Below are 25,734 nucleotides of genomic sequence, written 5' to 3'. Positions count from 1 at the left end.
AATAATTCAAAACTGATTCCTTTTTACTCTCAACTCTTAATATTTCAAAGGCCTCTTGCAGACACATCAGATCAATTTTGATACTTTTTATTTCAGCTTTAAATATATCACACCCATGTCTTTTTGAGGCAAAACAAATTCCATCTTGCTATTTAAATGATACCATGCACAGCCATTGATAAGTAAGTAGATTGCTTGTGTATCCACCCACCAACCTTTTTGCCTTTACTCTTCTACTAAGCTTACTCTTATTCACTTCTCTCTTTTTTCTTTTTTTAACAAGCTGAATTAACTACATGTTTATTTAATCCCTGCGCCCTCCTGCCAATCATTGAAGTTCACAATGCCCATTTGCTGTATTTTCCATTGACCTATGCTCTTCTGATCCTGTGCTTTCTCAGCATAGTGCAGGGTTAGTCTTTCCAAAGAGGTTCATCAATCTGAATGGGCCCAGAGTTTTGCTACTTTTCATTCATCAAATCGGGGCCATTGTTTTGTAGCATGTACATTTACGGGTTGTCTGTATGTCTTTAGAACATTTTATAGCCAAAAACGATTAGGCCTAAAATAAATAAAGTGAGAAAGGCCTTATTGTCAGAGCAAGAGAAATCATCTGCACTGACTTTGGCACTTATTGAGAATTTCTTGTCTCTAGCTAACTGTCACGTTTAAAAGGGTGACAGATTAGAATGCACACTGTTCGCACTATCATATCCAAAGAAGAATGCCATTACATACTTTCTTTCAACCATTGTGCAACCTACAGAAATGGGTATTGGAAATGTATTTCCTGTTCAATGTCCACCTTTTAATAGGTGTTTGAGCAAATAGATCAATATTAGTAAAGCATATTTCTGTCATGTGTGGATTACTCAGCGCATAATATCAATCACACAATCTTACACATTTTGAGTGCAGATCGAAATAGTAAGACGATACAAGGCCGAATGCATCGAAATATGCATTTGTGTTAAATTACGTTATGTTAATTTATACCATGCACTGCTGCCATTTGCATGGTCTCCAGGTGCTCATGTGGCTCTGTATGTAAGGGAATGGGGTTGGTTAGTGAGGGAAGACGGATTGCCTGCTTTCATGCTTGTGTCAGTGAGTTCAATAGCCAGGTTTTCAGTCTTTTTCTAAAGGTTAGGTGATCTTTTGCAATCCTTATTTTCTTCGGTACCGAGTTCCATAGTTTGGATATCAAACAGGAGGAAACGGTTCCTCCAAATTTCCTTTTCTCATACCGTTCTAATTTGGACATTGTTATTCGATCTTAGGTTTCTTCCTAGTTGGAAGCGGTTGATTTTAACTTGGATACATTTGGCTCCTTGTTCATGAGATGATTTATGGGTGATGCAGGAGGGCTTTAAAATGAATTACTTTTTTACTGGTGACCAGTGTGGGCTTTTCAGGGCTGGTGTGATGTGTTCTCTTCTGTTTAGTCTCAGGAGTAGTCTTGCTGCAGTATCTGGATGTGTTGGAGTTTTTTTGTGAGGTGTTCCGCATTCCACGGTAGAGGCTCTTTTCACAGTCTAGTTGTGATAGCACAAAGGAGATTATTGCAATGGCTCTGTGTTGGAAGGTGAAGTAGGGGAGTATCTCTCCAATTAGTAGCAGGCGATAGAAGCATTTCTTTGATTTTGCGTTGACTTGTAGTACTAGTGAGAGTTTGTTGTCCATAAGCATTCCCAGGTTTGTTATCACTGATGATGCCTCTGGTTGGGTTCCCATGCACGGTGGCGTCTCAGGTGTGTCTGTCTTTCATTGTCTTCCAGAGGGGAGATCCTTATTTCTGTTTTGGTCGGGTTTACTTTGCGATAGTTGTTTGTCATCCAGAGGTACATGTCCAGAAAGCAATTGTTGAGGGTGTTGTTTGTGTCTTGAGTTGAGGTTTTCTTGAAGATGAGTTGGTTATTGTCTGCATAGTTGTAGGTGGGCAGTCCATTGGTTTGAATGCGTTTCATTAGGGGGGACATGTCGATGTTGAGAGGAATGGAGAGATCCTTATGGTGCGCCACAGGCAAAGCTGTCAGTGTTAGATGTAAATGGTGGTATGTGTGTTCTTTCTGTTCGGTTGGTGAGGAAAGGTTTCACCCATTGTAGTGCAGAGATTTTTATGCCACATTCCTCCATCTGGATTAGTGTTGTGTGTCTGATTGTGTCGATTGTGACTGCCATCCCTGGCCAAATGAGGAGAGGCTAACTGCTTGCATTGAGAATTGTCCGAAAAAAATTATAACAATGTGTACAATCATAAAAAGTTATCAGAATTGAAACATTCAACATCTGAAAATGTTGGCCCTGAGGCGCAGAACCTAGAAAATAGGTTTTTATCAAGGTAGCACAGATGAGTCAAAAATTAGAGTATACAAAACAGTATTTCTTCAGAAAGAGCAAGCTCCCTCCCACCTTTTCTAGTCAGGTGGCTGGAAAACCATGCCTCTAACAACCCAGGGTGGGGTTAGAGGGAAATATAGTACAAGGGGGAGGAAACCCCTATTTCCTAAACTGTCCAACTTGATCAGAGTGAAAACTGGAAGCTAATAGGACTGGGAATGCAGCGAGGAGCATTAAAAACCAGGAACACAAGTACTGAGATCACATTGTTTTGTGCTCCTAATGTATATCAAATGCCAAGTGAGATGTGGTTTCTTTAAGACCCAGTCCACCTTGCAGTGAAAAATAAAAAGTATATCTGAAAGCATTTTTTAGAAAGTGGGATTGCCTTTGTAACGCTAAGTATTATCATAGTTAGTGACTGAAGCTGGTATTCAGTCAATACTGGCAAATAAATCCATTTAAAAGGCTATGCAACCTGTGATAGTAAAAACATCATTTACACATTACGCTGCCTATGCAGCACGTATTATGTTGGGTAAATAACTTGTAGGGTCAAAGAGAGATGGATGGAACATAAGTGCAGCATTAGAACTGCCAACATTAAAGCAGCTGTGTTTAGACCTTTCAAGGAAAACCAACACAACATAGCACTGTTAAGATGCATAATTCTTGAAGTAATGCATCCCCTACCAAGAGGGGGCGATCTGTCTAAAAGGTTTTCACAACGTGAATTATTTTGGATTCACAAATTAGATGCAATGACATCACTGGGGATAAATGAAGAATACTATCTAGGTCTTTACCTTTAAGCTCTTAATCTTTGTCAACTACAAACACAATACAGCTAGGCCATATTAGTTTATATAGCTAGTTGTGAATTTTGATGAGTAAAACAAACTTCATCGAGAAGTCTCATAGAGTGTGAATGCCTAAAGAGGCAGATGATTTCACCTGTACAATGTTGTGGATACACACTTTGATAGTTTTATAATGTGAAATCGGTATATATGAGTGATAGATGACAAGAATGGGAACTCAATTGAGACATATTACTCAATTACAGTGTCAGAGTTTTGTTATGCTTTTCAAAAAGATATCGTGCCAACAATAGATCAAGTCAAAAAGATTTTAAACACAATCTTGATTGCCATTATTTGTTAATATTACTTTTAGATTCTTTTGATCCGGAATTGGAGATAGACAGAAATGATCTTCCTTTGGGAGACATCACAACCATTGTAACTAGGTTCCACATTGGCACCTTTTCTAACTATACTACTATTGCTTTAGACAAAGGTGGTACTTCCAACTGGAGAGAAAAAGGTATCCCCTTTCCGTCAAACAGACAATTGTGCATTTAAAGAATTTCCCACTGAAGCAACGTTTGGCAATTTAGTTTGGCCTTGATACATTGTTTGAAAGTATAGTGAGGTACTCCTACTACATACATTAACTTACAGCTGCCTTCACCATTTACATTTTAGGTTACATTAAACCAAATTGGGGATCGACATCCTCTTAATCTCTACATTCATTAACTGATCTTAAGAATCCTGTCCAGCTGTCACAAAAGCCTGAGGATAATTTCCCACACTCTTCAGACTAACATTTAGATTTTTAATTTTTGAGTAGTATGTTGGCAGGCACATCTTTTAGTGTTTATTTTACAAAATCTTTTTGAGTTGCTCTCAGTTTGGCAAATATAAACATTTTTTCCCCTTAGACACCTGAGTTAGAAAGCATGGACCATTTCTTCAAATTGTCTTTTTAAGAAACATAATCCCATAAGTACTACCTCACGCCTCTTCATTGCATGTGAAAAAACACAAAAAAAGAAAAGAAATCTGTGTTTACATATGACGTCACGAAGGTGGCTACATGATGATGTCATAAGTAGACGCCACGTTAAGTAGTTGCCATATTTGAAATTAAAACGACATACTGCATGGAGGTATCCAAACAGTTCTCTGCAATTTTCCTACATCTCAATCTACTAAACATGTACGTAATCCTTGATCCCTCTGAGAATGCTCCAGCATTATCTTTTTTCAAAATGTTGCACCTTCACAGCAAGTAGACGCCATTTATTAAGTATGCCTACATTATATTTATTGATAGATGGGCATCGCACACTTACTATCACACGAGATAGCGTTTACACATCTCAATTTGGACAATAATTATTACCAAGGAGATAAAGAGTAAGAATCTCCAGACTGATTAGGCTTGACACTAAGCTCAGATATTATGGTCATTACATTTAAACTTCTTTTACACAGACAGAGCGGCTGATACCTATGTGAGGAAATTGAAAAATTGAATATTGAATTTCTGATTGAAACAAACCACAGATTATGGAGCAATGTGGACATGAATTAAGGTCAGAAGACAACCCTTATCACATTCATGATTAGACATTGTCATGAGTCTAAGGATAACTAATATGATGATTAGCCAAAAATCACTTGAAAAACATGGCCTGATCCTTACACTAGGACAATGGTTGTAGCAATACTCTGGAGAATCCATTAGAATGTATTGCTTAAACATTATGGAGAAGTATGGAAACATGTCCTTTAGATGTTGAAAGCACTGGATTAAGCTAACTAAGTCGTATTGTTGGACATGTAAGAATGAAGATGAGAATATCTTGATGAGACATAATTACCCTTATGATTTACATTTATAAGCACTATTGATGAATTGTATATTGGTACAAACAATAGACTTATTGATTTTTGTCTGAAGTTTCTGTAGAAAAGTTATGATTGTATGCCCCTGATCAAGAGTTTACTCGAAACGTGTTGGGCCATATGAACAATAAATGCCTGAACTAATGAACAATTCAATGGTCACTTGAATTACATTTTGGATTAATTATGTGTTGATTAACAAGCACTGGATATTTCAACAATTTCAAAAAAATCACAAAAAATCGCTATCAAGTTTTGAAGTCGCAAATTTGGTCCCTTATTAGGAATCTCATGCCACCTCTTGCAAAGGTGTGGGTTTGTTTTGGCCATAGAGAGTGTGCATGGGTTGGGAGTTCCCTCACAGGGAACCATTTCTGTTTTCTTTGTTCTATATGGAATCTATATGCCAAGAGTGTTATTTTCTCCCCTGCACCTACAAACACATTACCTACTTCTTTCTAATTATGTAATTAAATTAATTTTATTGAACATTACCTACAGTCAACTAAGCAAGGATTGCTCAGTGTCAACAAAGTTGGATTCAGTCATGTAGATCATAATGGAACTATTACCCAATATATATATCATGCAGTTAATGTAGCTGGTGGAGACCATGTATAGAGGGGGTGAGAGTGCAACAAAATGCATGCTGATAGAATTATTTATATTTATTAATAACTGTGTGATGTGAAAATGCTGCCCATTCTCCTGTCTTTTAATGCATGTGCAGAGTTAGGTGTAATGTGGGTGAAAAAGGGGCTTTCTAATAAGTATCTGTTACTGGAGAATAGTACAACTTCAGCCCAGAATTCTAAAGAGACAGACATCATTACGCACAGGCCTTTTTAAAACTATACACGCCTATGGATTGAAAGGAATACATTGATTTTCAAGGAAACACATACACATACACATAGATAAGATGATAGATGAAATAACAAATCCAGGTTTAATGAAAGTCACCTACACATGAATATAGAGAACAGCACCCACGCATTCTGAAAACATAGGATACATGAGGACTCAGAACAGAACATATAGATTCCCGAGAACATTACCTGTGAATTCAAACTTGCATGAGCAAATGCAAACTAGTCACCTTTTTCGTTTACCTGGCTTAACACATAGTACTATGCAAGCTGGTCATTGTCAATTTGTCAAGTGTACTCTACATAGGTAATACATTCACCATCTCATGCCTGCATAAGTTGGTTGGAGGAGTGCAAAACCTCTTTGATTGCTATTTTTATTTTAACTTTCTCCAGTACCATACTTGTCTTGATGCTGGAAAAAAATAAACATTTTAACCATATTTTCATTACGTAAAATGTTCTGGTGAGAAACTAGGGATGCTTACAAAGTAGTCAATTTTAGGCAGACACGTTAGAATGCCTAATGCCTTTTAGATTATCATAATATTTAGAGGAAGACTTTTTGATTGAAAGTGGATGCCTTATGACTTATAGTAGAGAGAGTCATATATGCAGGTACATTTTTATTCTTGTTTTGTATACATACCATAGTGTAGCGCTCTCCAGTGTAAAGCTGGAGACAGGTTTGGACTGGTCTATAGGTTAGCACGTGCCACTATGTGGATGATGTTGGCTTAGGAAGGTTAAAATATTAGCCTACGATGACTTAGGACTGCTTTTTTGCACCTAACGACAGAACATTATTTTTTAACAATAAGTCTACTTTGTATATATACGTTTGCATTGATTCTCATTAACACTGGCAAAGAACCTTACCTAACTACTCTGCATCTGTATCCTTTCTCTTGGACCTACTCAGTGAATATCAGTCCTAATTAGGTATCTGCAGCCGCGAACCGTATTATATATCTGATCTAATATATTGGACTACTTTCAGAGTGGTGCACAGACATATTATTCACTCAACCTTTAAACCTAATTACAATAATGGATTGGCTTGTTAAGCCATGTGGCATGCATCACAAACGTATTTGCCAATAAATTGCAAAATAATCCAGCATATCTTGATCCCCACTGCAAGAACAGTTCAGATGTGATGGTCACACTGAATTTCCTCAAACAATGCCATTCACGTGTTTCCTGGAGGATGGATGCAATATAGTGAGGATCCTGGACTTTGGCCTATTCTGTGAGCCTGAATATATTTAAATGGAAATGCCTTGAACAATTTTCAAAACCATTGATCTTGAGACTGAGTAATGTTTTGGGATGGAATAATAACTCCACTTGTTTCAAATGTGCCTTTTTGTCATCCGTTACGGAGACCAACTATTACACTTATCTGGGTAGCAAGCTTAGTTGGTCAGTTAATTGTGTTGCACTGTGACCAAGGGGTTAATGTTAATATCTGTGATGATTTGATTCCCCGCCCTTTAACTTTTAGTGAGCAAGTGCACTTGAAGGGGACCATTCCTCATTATGAATCAGTGTGGAGTAAACCATGTTGGGAGCCAGAGCTCCCAGCAGAGGAAAGGATAGGCAGCTCCATGGAGATATTGTATAGCTCCCAATGTATTGAGAGTCAGGCTGTGAGTCACATTCACAGCCTCTCCCTCAGTCAGTCAACGTTGGGTGATTATACAGGCAGCAGGTTCAGACTGCCTTTCGCTTCACTTCTGCATTTTAAATGTACCATGGGTCCTCATCTTGAAGGAGGAGGATATATGTGAAGTTTTGAAACTTAATTCACTAGGTTTGGAAGAAGGCTTGTTATTTTTCTTGCTGGAGCCAAGGCTACTGACCCCTAAAGATGCAAAGGTGCTTATCCAATATTTCTGGACCTGTTTGCATGTGAACATGTTTGAGGCCACTATTAGATACAAAGATAGGGAAGGTGGAGACAAGGGGTCTTAAATCCATAGTACATTTCCATTTAAGTGCTGTGGGTGTTATCCACTATCTTTACTAGTGATGCTTTGTGATTCGTGCCTGCAAACACTTGAGTACAGGCGTCTTATAAATGCCAAATGCCATATAATATCATATCATATCATTTCAATTAGATTATCAGCTTGGCTTGTCATTTATCATCAGAAAAGCTGGAGTCTGATAACTCTACTTGAGGGGCCCAAGATTCAACAATAAATGCCTTGGATGAATGTGTATGACAAATGTCAATGGGATTCCTTGATGATTGAGCTATTAATGATAACTTTTCAAAAGTTCTTCCTTGCCCAGATAGGATGGTGTACCATCGTCAACAATATCTGTCAACCTAGCTAACTGGGAGCCCATAATGTTGCTACATTACCTGCCCTATAACAGACATCACAGTTTCCCCGGTCCAGAGAAAATGCTGGTAAAATTGATGGTAATTCCAGCACAGCATTTTTTCTGGACCAGGGGCCACAGATCTACCTCCAAGCCTGATCTGCGTGTAGATCAGGTCACCACCAGCAAAAGGATCCCACAATTACCGGCACCTGTACTATCGGTAACTGCAGCAATCCCCTCCATGGAGTCATATGGAATTCCATGGAATGGGGAGTTACCGGCATTCCCGCCGGCTGTAATAACCCAATAATACCGGGATATTTGGCGCTGAGAATGCTAATTCCATTTTGGCTGCATCCCACTGGAATTACCAGCAGGATACCAACAAAAACTCAGAATGAGGCCCATTGTTTTACTGGGAGCCAAAATCAGTATAATGAATTGCGCGAAGGGTATCTTTTCCCGAATCCTGCACTGGAGGGCCGGCTTAAGTCTATGTTCGAAGGCATTGATTGTTCCAAAATGACAGGTGCTAGAAGGAAGGAAGGAAGCTAATGGGTCGGAATTTTAAAGTGAGTCCAAGAGGTATTCTCAGTTAAGCTGGCATAGAAAGGCAGAGCAGCTGGGTTAGTTCTTTCGCTTTTATGTTTGACTTTGATGACATTAATACCGTTTATCTCTGACCTAGGGACGAAATATTTTCCCAGTTAACTGTGTTCAGAACTGACCCTGAAGGTTTCTTGCCATCTCTATACACTTTTCACGAGAACAATGAGGAGATGAAACACTTGGCTCCATCTTAATCTGCCCCCTTAAATGTAGGGATGTACCAGTCCAGATCTTAATAACTTCCCTAATCTGATCCAGCGCTACTGTGTCAAATGTCATATGCAAGAGATTTTTCTGTTGCTCCTTGTAGGCATGTGGAGCTGGAGTTGGATGGTTCACTGAAAACATGTGATCCTCACCCTTTTGTTGTCTCTGCTTTAACATGTCAATTGTATTGACCTTATGAGAGACACAGGACAGTAGAGACATAAAAACCTCTGCTCACAGCCACTACTTAAGATCTTCCCATTGAAACTCCAATGGGCCAGAGCTGGGGCTTTACACCATGTGAATAGCCACATGGAAGATTTAAGAAAAGAGGATTGCAGATTATGGTACAGACTTTGGGTCCCTGAGTATTTATGTTCAAAGTGTGGGCAGTGCGGGCTAGAGAATAACACATGGGAATAGTGTCCTAGAATTAACCAGAGCCAATGTCATCTCTGATGTGTAAGCAATTTGAGGAGACCTGGTGCCCCTTTAGTAACATCAGTTTCTCCTTCCATTTGTCACTACATCTAAATAATGATGTCCAAGCATTGCATACGCACAGAGACGCATTTTGGAAATCCAGAAAATGTTTGAACATTTCTAAGAAATATGTTTTTATCAAGTTGTCAAATGTGTAGGCATTTCATTAGTAGATGTACAGGATGAGAATCATTGTAGCTGTTGTACTCATCAGGCCTACTGAGGTCAACATGTATTTGTTGTTGCTTGATTTCCTGTTGAAAAGGGACTACGAAATATTGATTCAAACGTTTTCATCCATCACTTTTTAGCTTTTTCAAGCAGCTGAAATAAGTATGGACAGACTGCTATTTCTACATTCAGAAGTGCTATGAGGTGACTGATTCACTGACTTACAAATTATTTAAAGGAGCTGCACTCTATCATCATTGATAGGTTGGCATAATGGATAAATAAGGGTCGTGGCACTGAGTGTCTCTAGCTTCTCTACCCCCTCTTGTGTAACCCATACTATCAGTTATAGGGCGTGACCTACATCTTGGTTGCTGCGCCCTTACAAAATGAATTTCTCGCTTTAATCTGCATGCAAATGCATACAACCATGTTCAAATGCTGTGTAAATGTCCTACTGTTTCATGAATAAAAAATTACATGTACCAACATCAATACAAAATATTCTAACACAAAATGTGCGTTTCTGCAAAGGTAGTACAGTCACCATTATGAAAATGCCTACCACAAGGTTGAAACTGTGAGAGCAGTATTTTATATAAAAATACTGTGCCGCTAATGTTGCCTGTTGGAGAACAAATGCCTGTGTGTGACTAGAGAAAATCTCTCCTGCGTTTCCAGTGTATTTCTGCATGAAATACAATTTACATTTCACACAAGCATTTTTGGCAAGATATTAGCATTGCCAATTGGGAAATAGGACAATAAGTCAAATATGGCTCGGGGTTCCTTTTATAATGGCCATGTAAGGCACAAGTGCATCTGAGCAAATCTAATTGGGGAACATTTCTTCGGGCACTTTTCTATTAGACGTTCCATATGCTTTAACAAGGAACTGACACAAGAATCAGTGTCAGGCTAATGACTGGTCAGTGCCTTTAAAACACATTCAGCAAGACACACATTTCAGAGCGAAGACACATTTGTACAGAAAAGCTTTTCCTCTTAACGCAAGTCGGGGCCAACATTGTGCAATAGTTGGCTGTGCATATAAATACATACTTGGCAATGGAAATATTGCTAACATTAAATAAATGTTTCGAATTATTTTGTCGATTTTTAATGCACCCTTGGGTTGACTTTGTGTAGACACTGGATACAAAAAAATATGTCATGTAATCATTTGATGAAGGGTAAAGGTTGGACTAATAGAAAGCACAGACATAACATAAAGTGGTTATGCTATTTATTTATGTTGACATTGCTTAGCTGGCTGTGGTCTTTCAAGTGCTCTCTGAGAGTGAAATATTTTCCGTGACCCAATGATGGGCCCTTTTTACCAGTTTTTCAAAACTCGAAATGTGTTGTTCCTTTTCATGGGAATGGCAGCATGGGGTCCAGTAAGTAGGTCACATACCTTTAAGGTGTCAGCCTCAGGTATATGTTATCAGTCAAATTTTAGACCAATTATTATATTTCAAAAGTGAATCCCAGCAATTGTGCCATGTAGAGAACGCTTCATTAGCCAAAGCAGGCAAACAAAGACTGTTTGCCTGCTTTGGCATTTTATCTCGGGTTCCAACATCTGCTTGTGTCCATCCCTGTGCAGATCTCGACAACAGTTCAGATGTAGCCTAAAATTAAATATCCTGTAAGATATAGAGATATTTATGGCAGTTATGGCTAATTAGTCGGCCTCTATGAACACCTATTGTATGATCAAATCTCCATGATCTCCAGTTGTGTCTTTCCTCCTGCACTAGGGGGACTGTCCGATGTCCGTGAATGTTTCGTGCATTTCTGCTTGAATTTCCCAGCAACCCCTGCCAGGGATAGTTGCATGCATTTTCCTAGCTCTATGTGATGAAGAATGTCCTTAACCACTTTGTCTTCCCGTGAGCCACGCTTCAAATGAAACACATCACTCTTAGCCCCTTGTTTCAGAACACACAGGTGTGTTCAGTCTTCTTTAATTGTACCCCTCAGGTATTTAGACATATCTATCCCACTGCCACCTTTCGCAGGCCTCTATTACAGACTGAACAGAAATAAGTCCTCCGACCTCTCTTCATAAGACTTGTTGGCCAGACCTTACACCAACGTGGCTGTGGTCTTCTTGGCATTCCCCAATAACCAGTTTGTCCTTTACAGCTCTCTTCTTCAGAACAACCCACACTATGCATTTTTTTTTTTATTGGATTTCTTTGCCAAGGCGCTTTACAAAAGTAAGGAAATTGTACAATATTTGAAATGATGAAAATAATATAACAGGAAGAAAAGAAACAGAAGAGAAGAAGACATCTGGAAAATCAACAAAGAGGAAATGGTAATGATAGTCCAATATCCAGAAAAAAATGAAGGTCCGAACAACATACTGTGAAAACAGTTGCAGGACTAAAAAATTAACCCCATCTATTGGAGAGAAAGCAAGTAAAAAAGAGTCAGACAAAAATAAATCTGCCGAGGGAATGTAACAAAACACGTAGAACAGAGAGTATCCTATTGCAGAGGAAAGTTCACATCTATCGCAGTCCATGGAGAGACTTCAGCAAAGTAACCAGCCAGGAGAAGGGACGCAGCACAACAGGAACAGATGGTTCACTAATAAGTGTCAGCGACCATGACAAAGGCGTGAATTGAAATGAATTGATATTTTATTTCTATCGGGCTCATATACAACTGTTTCAGAGCGCGACAAGGCAAGGGAGGGAATCGGGGGAGAACAAAACAGCGATCTTACTAGGCCCAGTGACAACGCGAAAGTTCATGGGGGCGGGGGAGGGGAAAAGTGCAAAGAAGGGGGGAGAAGTGTAGCGTGCGGAGCAAAAGGAGAACAGTATAAAAATAATAAACAAATAAATAATAAAAGCAACAAAAGTGGTAGTGCAGCCAGCAAGTGGCAAGTGCTGAGTATAAGGCAGCAGACGGGGTAGGTCAGATAAGTGCAGGAAGAAAAGGGGGGGCTGTATGGTACAGATACAGACCCCAGTGCAAGGGGTCGCCAGAGGCAGTGAGGGAGGGTGGCAGGGTGAGCAGGAACCTGGGCCCTGAGGACAGAGGGTGGCCAGGTTCACAATGCCAGGAGAGAACAGATCAGCAGGGGAGTGGGGGGCGAAGGCAGAAGCAAAGAGGAAGGTCTTGAGGTGCTTCCGGAACTGGAGATGGTTCTCCTCAAGTTTTAGAGTTGCAGGGAGATTGTTCCAGAGAGAGGCCCCAACCGAAGACAGAGCTCTACTCCCAGCTCGTTTCTTTGAGAAAACGACTGACCCTGAGGGGAGTTAGAGGTAGAGGAACAAAGAGCTCGAGAGGGGAGTGTAAGGATCTGTATTACTTCTGCATCCTAGTAGAACCTAGGGAAGAGGGGCTTGACTGACATTGGAATGCTGCTGGATAGAATGTTCATGTGTGACTGGTGTTCTCTGCAGGACAGCTGGAGATGTAAGCCTGAGAGAGAGGATGCCGGTGCTTGCCTATGTGAACTGGAACTTACCATTTTGTAATTATGACTCTTATAACTGGATGTAATACTTGGGAACTTAATAAAGAAGTTATTCATCCACACCATGAAGTCAGAGTTACTATACCGGAACCCATATTTCTACAGGGAGGTATTTGCGGAGGGATAGCTGGTGGTATTTAGGACCCAGGCCCCGGAAAGCCTTTTGGACGATGCAGAGGGTTTTGAATTTAATCCTTGCATCCACTGGGAGCCAATGGAGAGATTTCAGAGCTGGAGAGATACAATCCCAGGGCTTGAGGCCAAGGACAAGTCTTGCAGTCCTGTTCTGGATTAGTTGCAGAGGGCAGAGAGTAGAGGCAGGTAGGTTTAGAAAGAGGCTGTTACAATAGTCCAACCTAGAGAGAACCAGAGCTTGAGAGACAGTGAGCTTGGGCAGGATGAGGATGGGCAGAGTACCTCTGAGGAGGTGCAGTAGGACGTTTGACTTTTTAGAGACATCACATATGTGGACGGAAAAGGAAAGTGTGGAATCAAAGATGACCCTGAGGTTCTTAGCCTCACAGGTGGGGTAGGAGAAGGGCCAAGGGAGGCCAGTCAGAGAGTGAGGGTAAAGGGTGGAGAAGGTGTGCCGATGAGGAGGATCTCAGTCTTGCTGGCATTCTGAATCCAGTAAGGCAATCAGAGATAAGAGAGGGAGAGGTGGTGGCCGAGGGCAGCCTGAAAATGTGTTGAGTGTCATCAGCGTAGCACTGGAAATTTGAGTAGAAAATGGCAATTCAGTGGGCGGGGGTTGTCAGGTATTGGTTGAAAAGCCAGGGCAAGAGGTTAGACCCCTGGGGAACACCACAGGTAGAGCGGGAGATAGATGATAGGAAGGACCCCAGTGGTCATGGAGACAGCCAACAGAATCAGAATGAAGGTTAAGCTGGGAGATGGCCAGCTTTTCCAGGAGTTTGCCCAGAAAGGGAGTAATGGAAATTGGGTGATAGTTAGCCTTGTAGGAAGGATCGGCTGTGGGTTTCTTGAGAAGAGGATGCACAAGGGAGTGCTTTAGATATGAGGGGAAGGATCCTGAGGCAAAGGAGTGGTTGCAAAAATCAGCAAGGGCCGGAGTTAGGGTGTCAATGTGGTCCTTGATGGTTTTAGAGGAACAGGGATGAACCTGTTTTGACAAGGCTTTCATAGATCGGACTTGTCTAGCGACCTCATCAGGGGAGAAAAGAGGAAAGGATGAGAAAGAGATTGGGGGTAGCTGAGGGAGGGTCAGCAAGCACACATGGAGAAGGGAGAGGAGGGGAAGGGGAGGAGAAGTTGGGCAGGATGTCCTGGGTTTTTTAGATTTTAGATAAAGTGAGAGGCAAGTGCATTGCAAAGAGCCTGGGAGGCAACAGGAGGGGTAGAGACTGCAGCAGGGTTGGCCAGCTCCTTGCAGATTTCAAAGAGTTCGGCCGAGTTGTTAGATGCCGCTGAGACACAGGCTTGAATGTGGACTCTCTTCTTGGTGAGGACAGAGAGACGGTATTGCCTTTGGAGCAGGCGACAGGCCATTGTGTCAGAGGATGAACAAGAACCACTCCATTTCTTCTTAGCCAACCTACACTTATGTTTAAGTGTAGCTAGGTCGGAGTCATACCAGGATTTGCACTTGGCATTGGACTTCAATCGGATCCTCTTGACAGGGGTAAAAGCATCAAGAGTATCCGAAATAGAAGAGTAGAGAAGGGATAGGGCTGTACCCGGGTGTGAGTCAGCTAGAGCAGAAGGGGGCGGAGAAAAGGTGGCAGCGAAAGCCTCACTGACACACGCTTCATGGGCCAGATGTCTGAGAAGGTGGGTGGCAGTGTAGGGGGTGGCTTGGCTTGGGGGGAAGAGAGGGAGAGGAGGCAGTGGTCACTCCAGGAGAGAGGAGTGGTGCAGAATGCGTCAGGCCAAAGGGGAGGATAGTGAGAGAGAGGGAATCGCAGAGTTCAGAAAAGAGCAAAGATGAGGGACAGGGAGAATCAAGATGGATGCTGAGGTTATGAAACCAAAGAAGAGGAGTTGAGTGGTTGAGGCCTGGAGGGAGAAGGAGAGGTCAGCCCACTCGGAGAGAAAAGAGGTGATTTCACCAGGGGGCCCATTGAGAGTAGCAACAGTAAGAGAGTGGCTAGGAGAGATTGAGAGCCTGCTGATAAGGCATTCATAAGAGGGGTAGATCTGAGTGGGAATGATAGTGGCAGGAATCCACTCAGGAAAAATCAGGGCTACACCACCTCCAGACTGGGTGGATCTGGGTGCGGAAAAGGATCTTGTAGCCATCAGGGAGGAGAGTGTCAAAGCTCCTGACAGAGCTGGCAGTGAACCATGCCTCAGTAAGAACGAGGACATCAAGGTCCAATTCTTCGAGGAGGTGGCAGATGTCAGAGGAGTGTTTGACAGCAGAGCGACAGTTGAGATTGGCAAGATGCAGAAGGTTGCCAGCCTTAAAGACCATCCGGGGAGGGGTAAAAATCAGAGGTGCACCTTGCGGAGGAGTGGAGGCAGCTTTAAGTGGGGTAGAGGAGGAGGGAGGAGTTGGCAAGGTAGCCAAAAGATGAGAGGAAAGGACAGCCGGAGATGAAAGGAAGTTGATGAGGTGAGGGAAATGCCTATCGAAGAGGAGGAGATTGGCCTGACAACCTTGGGCCATGACAGTGCCATTAAGATAGACATTAAGGATGACTCCGGAGGAGTCAAAGGAATCCATAGAAAAACAGCAGGTTAAGGCTTCACAAATGTTCAATACTGTCTGGAAATACATCTTACATTTTTTTCTGATGGCTAATCATTTCCCAATGAAACTCAACAACCAAAAACCTTCTCCTCTGTCATTGGCTCCAGTATCCTTTTTCAGGGGTATGGCAGGTCAAAAGTAATAGCATTGTGCTGCCTTCATTCCTAGTAACCCTTCTATGACCACCCTTTGAATCTTATTGACCCCATCCTCTTAATTCCATTACCTATAAGGAATACATAACTTATGGGGTGTGAACTACCTATAGGGAATCTCACTTCAATCTACATCCCTGCCTGCCTGCGTTTGCAGGAATCACTCTTCCCCCTAGGGAGACCATGATGTAGCAACATCCCTGAGACTGATTCACTATGCAAGGTAAGCCCATTGGGGCTCTGCAAGACCTTTTAGCACAATGATCATAGCGCACCGAAGTCAATCACTTAAGTGTGCCTAAATTTGACATCAGTGCTTTTGTAGCAAACTTTTTGTTTTTTACCATGCCACTTGTAGTTGCCCCTTCATTACAACTACCCTTGTGGCCCTAGTGGGGCTTTTTCCTGTTGTGACCTTCCTTTCATCATGGCCGATGCTGCGGCAGCCCATCAGGCATCTGAGTGCCCCTTCCACCCTCTTCTGCTGCATCCAATGTGATTGGCTGAATTCATCTTCCTAAGGGATGATTGTTGAGCTGGCAGGTGTGAGAACCGGCCCACCGACCCAAGACCCACATCTAAGGCCCCTGTCTGAGCCTGTCTGGAGCCGGAGGGAGCACCTCACCCTGCAGCTACTCTGCATCTTTGACCTTGACTCAAAACCCTGACTTAATTGCCCTGGTAAGCAATTATGGATTGCATTGGCCCTCCCACCTCCCCTGTACACTATGACTGCTCATACTACTACCTGTTCCTCTTCTACCTGCCTAATTGGCTAACTCGAATCTCTGCAACAACACTACTATGCATCATGGTGTGCCTCACACTGATTGCTTCTCTACTGCTCTCTTAATGTCCTGCTTCATATGAAAGAAGAAAACAAACATGTTTTAACTCTTTTCGATCATTTGATGTGCTTCCAACTGTGCATCCACCATTTTATACTGCTTTTGAGTGCTTTCTGGCTAAAATTGAATGTGGGTGTGCTTCCAACTGTGCATCAGCCATTTTGTACTACATTTGAGTGCTTTCTGGCTAATATCGAATTTAGGTGTTTGCTTACCAAGTTGTTCATGTTCTGTAGACCTGAGAATTTCCAATTTGCTCACTGATTTGTGTGTTTGGCTGCCTGGTGTGATCCTTTCATTGCATAGTGTTCTGACCCTCTCCCCTGTTATCTTATGACTCCCCCTACTGTCTCTGCCCCCATGGTGCTCTTCATCTCTCCTATGTTTTCTAACTGCTTCTCCATCTACTATCCTCCCTCTCTCTCAAAGTCTGGAAGGAAGAAACTAAAAAAGGCACTCTTGAGTTCCAACATTAGGCTGCCCATCGCAGACACATACTTCAATGCTTCCTCCAGACAATCACTGACATTCTCTTTGCTGTTCATTCTCCTAACCTGTGGACACACCATACGGTCTCTGTCCTCTCCTCTCTTCTTTCTCTTCCTCACCCATTACTGGTGGCACCAGATGGGAAGTGCTTCTGGCTCACTTTGCATCCTCCAAATGCACCATTAATGTCTATCAGAATGGCACTATCATGGACCAGGGCTCTCAGTCCAACCTTCTCATTCTTGGCAGGTGTTTTCTTTATCTCTTTTACCCCCCCCCCTCTCCTCCTCCATGCCTCCCTCATCCCCTTCACCCCAAGTGATGGCACTGCACCCATTTGCCCCCTTGCAAATCTTTTGAAGTGGGGAACCAGTTTCACTTAGTTACCCTGAATTCCCACTCTGCTATCAAACACTCCTCTGACATCTGTCACCTTTTTGAAGAACTAGACCTTGACTTCCTTGCTCTCACTGAGACGTGGTTGAAGGCCAGCTATGTCACTGCTTTTGACACTTGTCTCCCTGAGGGCTACAAGATCCTCTTCAACCCCAGGACCTCTCAGTCTGTAGGTGGTGCGGCTCTGATTTTCCCTGAGTGGGTTCCTGCCTCCATCATCCTCACTCAAACCTACTCATCCTTTAAAAGCCTATTCTACAGGTTGTCTGTCTCATCTACTTTCTCTCTTACTCTAGCTTTCATCTGCAGACCACGTGGCCTGGCCTCCCTCTTCCTTTCGTAATGGGCTGACCTGTCCTCCTCCCTTTTTTCGCCTCTTCCTCTCAAACTTATCTTCCTTGGGGATTTCAATATCCATCTTGACTCTCCTGATGCAGTCACTGTTCTTATCTGCAACCTCTGCGACACTCATTCCCTCACTATCCTCCCCTCTGGCCTAACCCACTCTGCTGGACACACCTTGGATGCTTTCATCTCAACATACATCCCTCACTCTAACCGTCTTACTACCCCTCTCTTCTGGTCTGACCACTCTCTCCTCTCCTCCCACCTTGACCTCACCTGTCCCTTATCGCCTCAACCAATACTGCCAGTTTCCTCCCGCCCTACTAGGCTCCCCTTCTGACTCTGTTCTCGCTAACCTCCATCTCTCTATCCCTAACATCCTGGACATCCTTGCCCCAGTCATGAGGATATGCATGAAGCCTGCCTCCAAACGCAATTCTTGGTATGACTCCAACTTGGCCGCTTTAAAATGCAGGTGCAAACCTGCAAAGCAGAAGTGGCAGGCATCTAGCTCATCCTCTGACAAACTGGCCTGCCGCTTACTCCAAAGGCAATACTGCCTCCCCCTCTGCTCCAAGAAGAGGGCTCATGTCCAAGCCTGCATCTCTGGAGCCAGCAATGACCCAGCTGAACTCTTTAAAATCTGCAAGTAACTTGCCTATCCTTCTGGAGTCTCCTCCTTTCCTACTCTCCTCCTCCCACCCAGGTCCTCTGCTCCTGTTTGGAGAGGTAGTTACAGGTAACAGTTACATAGGTTGGTGCAAGTTACATAATATATATATATACATATTTACAGTAAGAAAGAGAAAATGCCATGGCACAATACACAAGATGGCAAAGCGAATTAAATATACAGAATAAACAGTAAGTAGCCAGTTAGCGAGTAGGAGATGCTGGAGTTACATAGCGGAGGCCAAGGCATCCTATTGGCGAAGCCACCGTTTAGTTTGATTTTTGAAGGAATGGAGGGATGGGACATTCCTAAGATCGTTGGGTAGGGAGTTCCAGAGCTTAGCCGCAAGGACTTGGACGCCGGAGCCTCTGGCTGTCTGAAGCTTGAAATTGGAAATGATTAGTGTGTGCGCCTGTGCGGATCTCACGGGTCTGGATGCTGTATGTTGAGTAAAGCGCGTGGACAAGTAGGCAGGTGCTGCATTGTTCTGTGCCTTATGGGTAAGGACAAGTGCGTTGAGGGAGATGAGCTGTGTAATGGGAAGCCAATGTAGGTTGCGCCTGGTAGAAGAGATGTGGGCACGCCTAGGTATGTTGAGAGCAGCCCTGATGGCATTATTCTGGGTGACCTGAAGTTTATCAATGTTGTCTTTCTCTCCCATTGCTGTCTGCTTTATGAAAGTCTCCTCTAAACAAGTGATCCCCTGCTCCTCCAGAACCATCAAGTACATCATCTCCTCTCTTGCCCCAGCCTTGGCTGACTACTGCAACCACTCAGTTGCCACTGGCACCTTCCCTCAACCTCTCAAGCACTCTCTTGTGCACCCTCTCCTAAAAAATCTATCTGCTGACCCTTCCTGCCAGGCTAACTTTTGCACTATCTCTATCAGCCCTTTCTTGGGCAAACTCATGGAGAAGCTTGTCATCCCCCAACTGACCCTTCACACCGAAATGGCTGGTTGCCTCCATGACCACCAGTCCAGTTTCAGGGCAGCCAGAGGCACTGAACCTGCTCTCCTGAACACCAATGAAGACCTACTCTCTAACCTGCACTCTAATACTCCCTCTGTCCTGATCCTCAGTCAACCACTCCATCCTCATAAACCATCTTCAAGATACCCTTGGCATCATGGACAGGGCACTGGCGTGGCTGACCTCCTTCCACTCAAACAGACCTTGCCAAGTGCAAATGGGTCCTTTTTTCTCCTCCACCTCGCTCTCTACCTGTCGTGACCCTCAGGCCTCTATCCTATCGGCATGGCTCTTCAACATCTACCTGGCCTCTCTGGACCACCTGGTCTCCACTTTCTCCCCTAATTTCCAGTGTTAGGCAGATGATACACTGCTCTCTTTCAAGCTGCCTTCCCCTTACCTCCCACTGCTCCCTCATACCTGACTGCCTGACTGCTATTCAGGCATGGTGCTCTGCCAATGATCTCTGTCTTTATGCCAGTAACACAGAGATGCTTCTCATTGGGACGCCTGCTCCCAGTTTCCCCCGACTCTTTCACTCTCTGGCCAGATTACTTGGTTCCTCTTCCCTCACCCGATTGTGGGGCAAAAAACCTTGGGATCATCTGTGACTTCTCTCTCTCTCTTTCCCTCCACACATCATTGACATTGGAAGAAGTCAAATGTTCAGCTTCATCTCCTCAGGTGCATTCTACCATTCTGCAAGACCTATCCTTGGCCTCAAGCCCAGGGACCACAACTCCCCAGTCCTAAAATCTCTCCACTGGCTCCCGGTGATCGCAATGATTAAATCAAAAACCTTTTTCATCACCCACAGGGCTGTCTGGGTCCTGGGGCATCTTTACATCCAGTTTTCCCTCCCAAAATACCTCCCGGCCAGAGTAATTTGGTCTACTGGCTCCAACTCTCTGCAGGTCAAACGTTTCTCCAAGCAGAGAGTGGGAGGTATATCCCTTTCCTTGACTGGCTCCTCCCTCTGGAAAGGCCTCCCTCCACCCCTCAGACTTGAGCCGGATCATCTTAAAGTCCTGAAATTTCTCAAGACTTCCCTTTTCTCCTCTTCCTTCCCTCTCCCCCACCCATCCTAAACTCTCCTTCTACTGCTGCGACTAGGGCCCGGTCCCTTCAGAGTCATACAAGGGCCAGACCACCCCTTACCAGCCCCCCAGCATCCTGTGCCAGCACTTGTCCTCGGGCTCCCTTTCCCAGACTAGCCCAACTTGGTCTTCCCTGTCCACTGAACTCCCCCTTCTACCCCTGGCAATTGCTGCTTTGTCCCACTCAGCACTTGCCCTCCCTCACCCCTAGGGGTACCCCACTCCGGCACTTCTCTCTCTACAACCTCTCCCTTGCACTTATCACCTTGTCATGCACTTGCATGGTAGGATTGTCACAAGGCCAATATAACCGTTTTTTGTTGTTCGATGTTTTGATTCCCATAACCCCCTCCCCCCTTCGTGTCTTGTGGTGCCTGGAAACATCTGTGTGTAGGTGCCATAAAAATGTCCAATAAATACAAATTACAGACTTAGTAGCATCTAAAGACATATGCCTTCCCCTGCAGTCACACTGCAATGTTTATGACTTGATTGCATTGGAGCATTTGATACAGTCATTTGGAGCGGTGAGTCATGGTGGGAGGGGTAGGGATATGAGTGGTAGAAAGCATTGGTGGGTAGTTGAGAGGTTAACAATATACATGCAAATGGTATGTCAAAGGCACATCATATCACCATGTTTACCGCACAAAAAACATTGGGTCACACTTTCGGGGGCAGGATTGGCCTGGGGACTTGCAATGCTGGTCATTCAGTCCAAAGAGACTACAAACATACCTATATATTTAAACCTATAGAGATTTATTTTTGCCGGGGTGTGGACTGGGATCACATTTTCACTCCTATTCTTACTTTCTTTATTTAGAAGGGCCTGGCTAAGTCCCCAACCCTATCTTTGATGATCCAGGGCTCTTTGCTATCCATTTGCCATCTGTATGGTTTCTTTGAGAGTTGAATTATAGAGATGTTACACTCCCAGTTACAGTAGTGTGACTACCGACTATTTGAATGGTTCTGATGTTAGAGCTTCCTTCACTTTCTCCAGAGAGAATATGGACCTCATTATGACCCTGCCGGTCTGGTAACAATGGTGCCGATAGGCTCACCGGCACCGTTGTTATCGGACCGGCAGAGTACAAGTCTGCGATCCGGTTGCCTTTTCTCTCCCCAGGTCTTTGAACTTCTGCAGGATGGATAGTCATAGTGGGCTCATAGCATTCTTTTTATGTGGTGTGTCTATCCTTAGTCTTCTGCCACTTGTTTTTAGGCTTGTGTTCAAGGGTTCTCATCGATAGCTTCCTTCTTTTTCCATCTCTTTCTTTCCCATTCCAAGGGCTAACTTGCACTGCTGCCAGTACCTTAGGTAGGATTCCTACCTTACTTATTGTACTTCCAATGTCTTGTCCTTGATTCTTTTTTAAGTTCACCTCTACTTTCCTCATCCTTCCCTGCTGCAATGTCTGCCTTGTTTCTTTTCCTTGTTTTCCCTAATCTATTCCTTTAGAGGGTCTTCTTTTTATAGCCAATGTCTTTCTTAAGGATGTGACTTGGCCTAACCCTCCCTTCTAGAAAAAACAAACAAGTTCCCAATTTGGGAATTCACGTCCCCTGCACACTTATGTATGTCTGGAATACCAGACCAACAATTCATAATTTTGAATAAGTCATATTGAAAAAAATGACATCTATTAAAAAAGAACACTTTTGTAATAATGATCGTTCAGTCAATTTTGATCACAAGAGTAAATCTTCGTTTTATTCATGATGGTGGAGCTGTGGAGGGCCCAACGCGTTTCGAGTGGTAACACTCTTCATCAGGGGTAAGAACAAATTCTGGAAAACAATATATATATACAATATTTACATTCAAAAAGTTTTACATTCAACAAAATTTTGAAAAAACAGTTTTATACACAACAACCTTAAGTGAAACATACCTGTGTACTATGAGATATTATCTTCAAAAAACCTCAGTTAAAGACTCAAGACCAACATCAGTGTAATAGGGGAATTCAATCCCATTAGAACGGAGTTAGTAAATGCCAAAATGAACGACTAGTGCGGTGAAGTGGGGTTCCCTGGCTATTTATTGGACAACTTTAATAGTGATGGAAAACTGTCTAACAGTATCGTAAAAGGAAAAATCACATTAATGGTAATACCAATACCTGCAGCGATGTGTTTATTTTGGGAATAGAGATTATAAGAATCAACTATGGAAGGTATATAAATCGACTCTGGAAAGTAAAGTCTGAGGAAATTTCAAAATGCTAACCTTGTGATATATCTGTGATTCACGAAGTGTAAGAGAAATCTTCAAGATCTTGGAACACAAAAATGAGATTTGCAATTTTGGAAGTAATGCATCCACTCCCAAGGGGTGGGGACCTACCCAAAATACTTTCCCAAAGAGAACTCTATTGGATTCATAAACTTGATGCCATGTCACCTCTTGGCCTCAACGAAGATTATTATTTGGGACCCTTTATATAAGGAAAACAGGTTTTCTCTGTCCTTTTACCTCTCCTCTCTACAAAGTGTTGCACACTTGCTACTTAGACACTTGCTGTACTCTAGACTACCCATCAGAATGTGAACCATGTCCTGGGCAGAAAAATTAACCAATTACTAAATATGGTTCTCTGATGACTAGAGTTCCTGACTATTATAAGGTATTACATGTGAAGTACATGGGTGTATCTCCTGATTGTTCCACACTTAACTATTGCAAAATGATCCCCATAAGTGTACACAAAGGTTTGACTCTTTATTATAGTGAAGGAACCCCTTTTTTTCACCTTCGAGTCCATTTGGGTAGTATGTACCTTCCCGTGAGCTACTCACCAAGGACACCCCCTCTTATGAGACCAGAACTACTGATGAGCTCTTTTGATAGTCTCGAGTACCACTCTTTTTCCATTATGCCGACTAGTTCCGCCATGATTACTATGTTACCTGGGCACCTTATGTGCTTCTGATCAAGATGATGGACCTCTTGTTAATGTCCTCTTCCTTTTCCACTAATTTCTTTTAACTATCACATCATTTTCTTTACTCGTGCTTTGTTTACATATGACGTCACTCACGCGCCGGTGTGATGACATCACTATGTAAACACCACAAAATACAAGTCACTCTCAGTAACTTCTATTATTTAATACTTACCTTGCTGCAATGATTATGCGCAGCACCCTTCCTTCAGAATCCACCTCATGACAGCATTTTTCAACACTTTAAAGATTTCTTTTAACCACTCCACTGCGTCACACGCGCATGCACATAGTGACGTCATGATGTATATTTAAGTCGCCTGAGCGTTGCGAAGGGAATCTGATGTCCTCCCCGGATCTCTTGATTCCTTTGGCAACTCTGGAAGCTGCAGGTAATTTTTTGTTACTTTTGGTACATAGCTCTAAGGAGCTCTTATAACTCTACCTCTTAATCACTAGCCTTTATCTTGACTAGTTTACTTACTTTTTGCAGACTTATCGCTGAACCCTGCCCTGCGCTGGAGTTTGGCCGAGCTATCCTAGCTTGTCTTTCAGACTGCCCCAACAGGACTCTGCATTTCTGCTTGAAACACCCTTCATTTCTGAGTGAGTCCTAGTATCACCCGTTTATGATTCCAAGATATTTAAAAAGTGCGATTCAGCTAACTATTACATGACTCCTTACTTTTGTAGAGAGTCTAGTGCCCTGAATTCCTTGAGCACCGTCATCCTGTGTTCCAAGATCTTGAAGATTTCTCTTACACTTCGTGAATCACAGATATATCACAAGGTTAGCATTTCGAACTTTCCTCAGACTTTACTTTCCAGAGTCGATTTATATACCTTCCATAGTTGATTCTTATAATCTCTATTCCCAAAATAAACACATCGCTGCAGGTATTGGTATTACCATTAATGTGATTTTTCCTTTTACGATGCTGTTAGACAGTTTTCCATCACTATTAAAGTTGTCCAATAAATAGCCAGGGAACCCCACTTCACTGCACTATTCGTTCATTTTGGCATTTACTAACTCCATTCTAATGGGATTGAATTTCCCTATTACACTGATGTTGGTCTTGAGTCTTTAACTGAGGTTTTTTGAAGATAATATCTCATAGTGCACGGGTATGTCTCACTTAAGGTTGTTGTGTATAAAACTGTTTTTTCAAAATTTTGTTGAATGTAAAACTTTTTGAATGTAAATATTGTATATATATATATTGTTTTCCAGAATTTGTTCTTGCCCCTGATGAAGAGTGTTACCACTAGAAACGCGTTGGGCCCTCCACAGCTCCACCATCATGAATAAAACGAAGATTTACTCTTGTGATCAAAATTGACTGAACAATCATTATTACAAAAGTGTTCTTTTTCTAATAGATGTAATTTTCTTCAATATGACTTATTCAAAATTATGAATTGTTGGTCTGGTATTCCAAACATACATAACTGTGCAAGGGACGTGAGTTCCCAAATTGGGAACTCGTTTGTTTTTTCTAGTACTTAGCTCAACCTAGGTGTCAAGGTTCCATTTCTCTCCTCTGCACCTTAAACATTTTCTTTCAGTAATTTACCTACTACCTAGACTGTTTTACACACTATTCTTTATCTGTTAAAATAGGGTGTGCTTCTATTGTCCTTTTTTTTTCTCTAACCCTCCCTTCTCCCAGTTTCATCCTTTGCTTTTCCCTCCAGTGGCTCCCTTCATTCTACCTCTCCATTAATATTGATCTTTTTACAGTCCATAGTTTGGTTTCCCCCACGTGGTTCCCTCTCATCTTCCACAATTGTTTGGTCTCTGGCATCTACATTTTTCCCTGGCATGCCATTGCATTGGGGTTTGTAGGGAAATATACCTATAGCACTCTCACTAAGTGCAGGG

Source organism: Ambystoma mexicanum, chromosome 11 (assembly GCF_040938575.1).
Source record: "Ambystoma mexicanum isolate Mex_15411 chromosome 11, UKY_AmexF1_1, whole genome shotgun sequence".
Taxonomy (NCBI): domain Eukaryota; kingdom Metazoa; phylum Chordata; class Amphibia; order Caudata; family Ambystomatidae; genus Ambystoma; species Ambystoma mexicanum.
Note: the sequence above shows the minus strand (reverse complement) of the source record.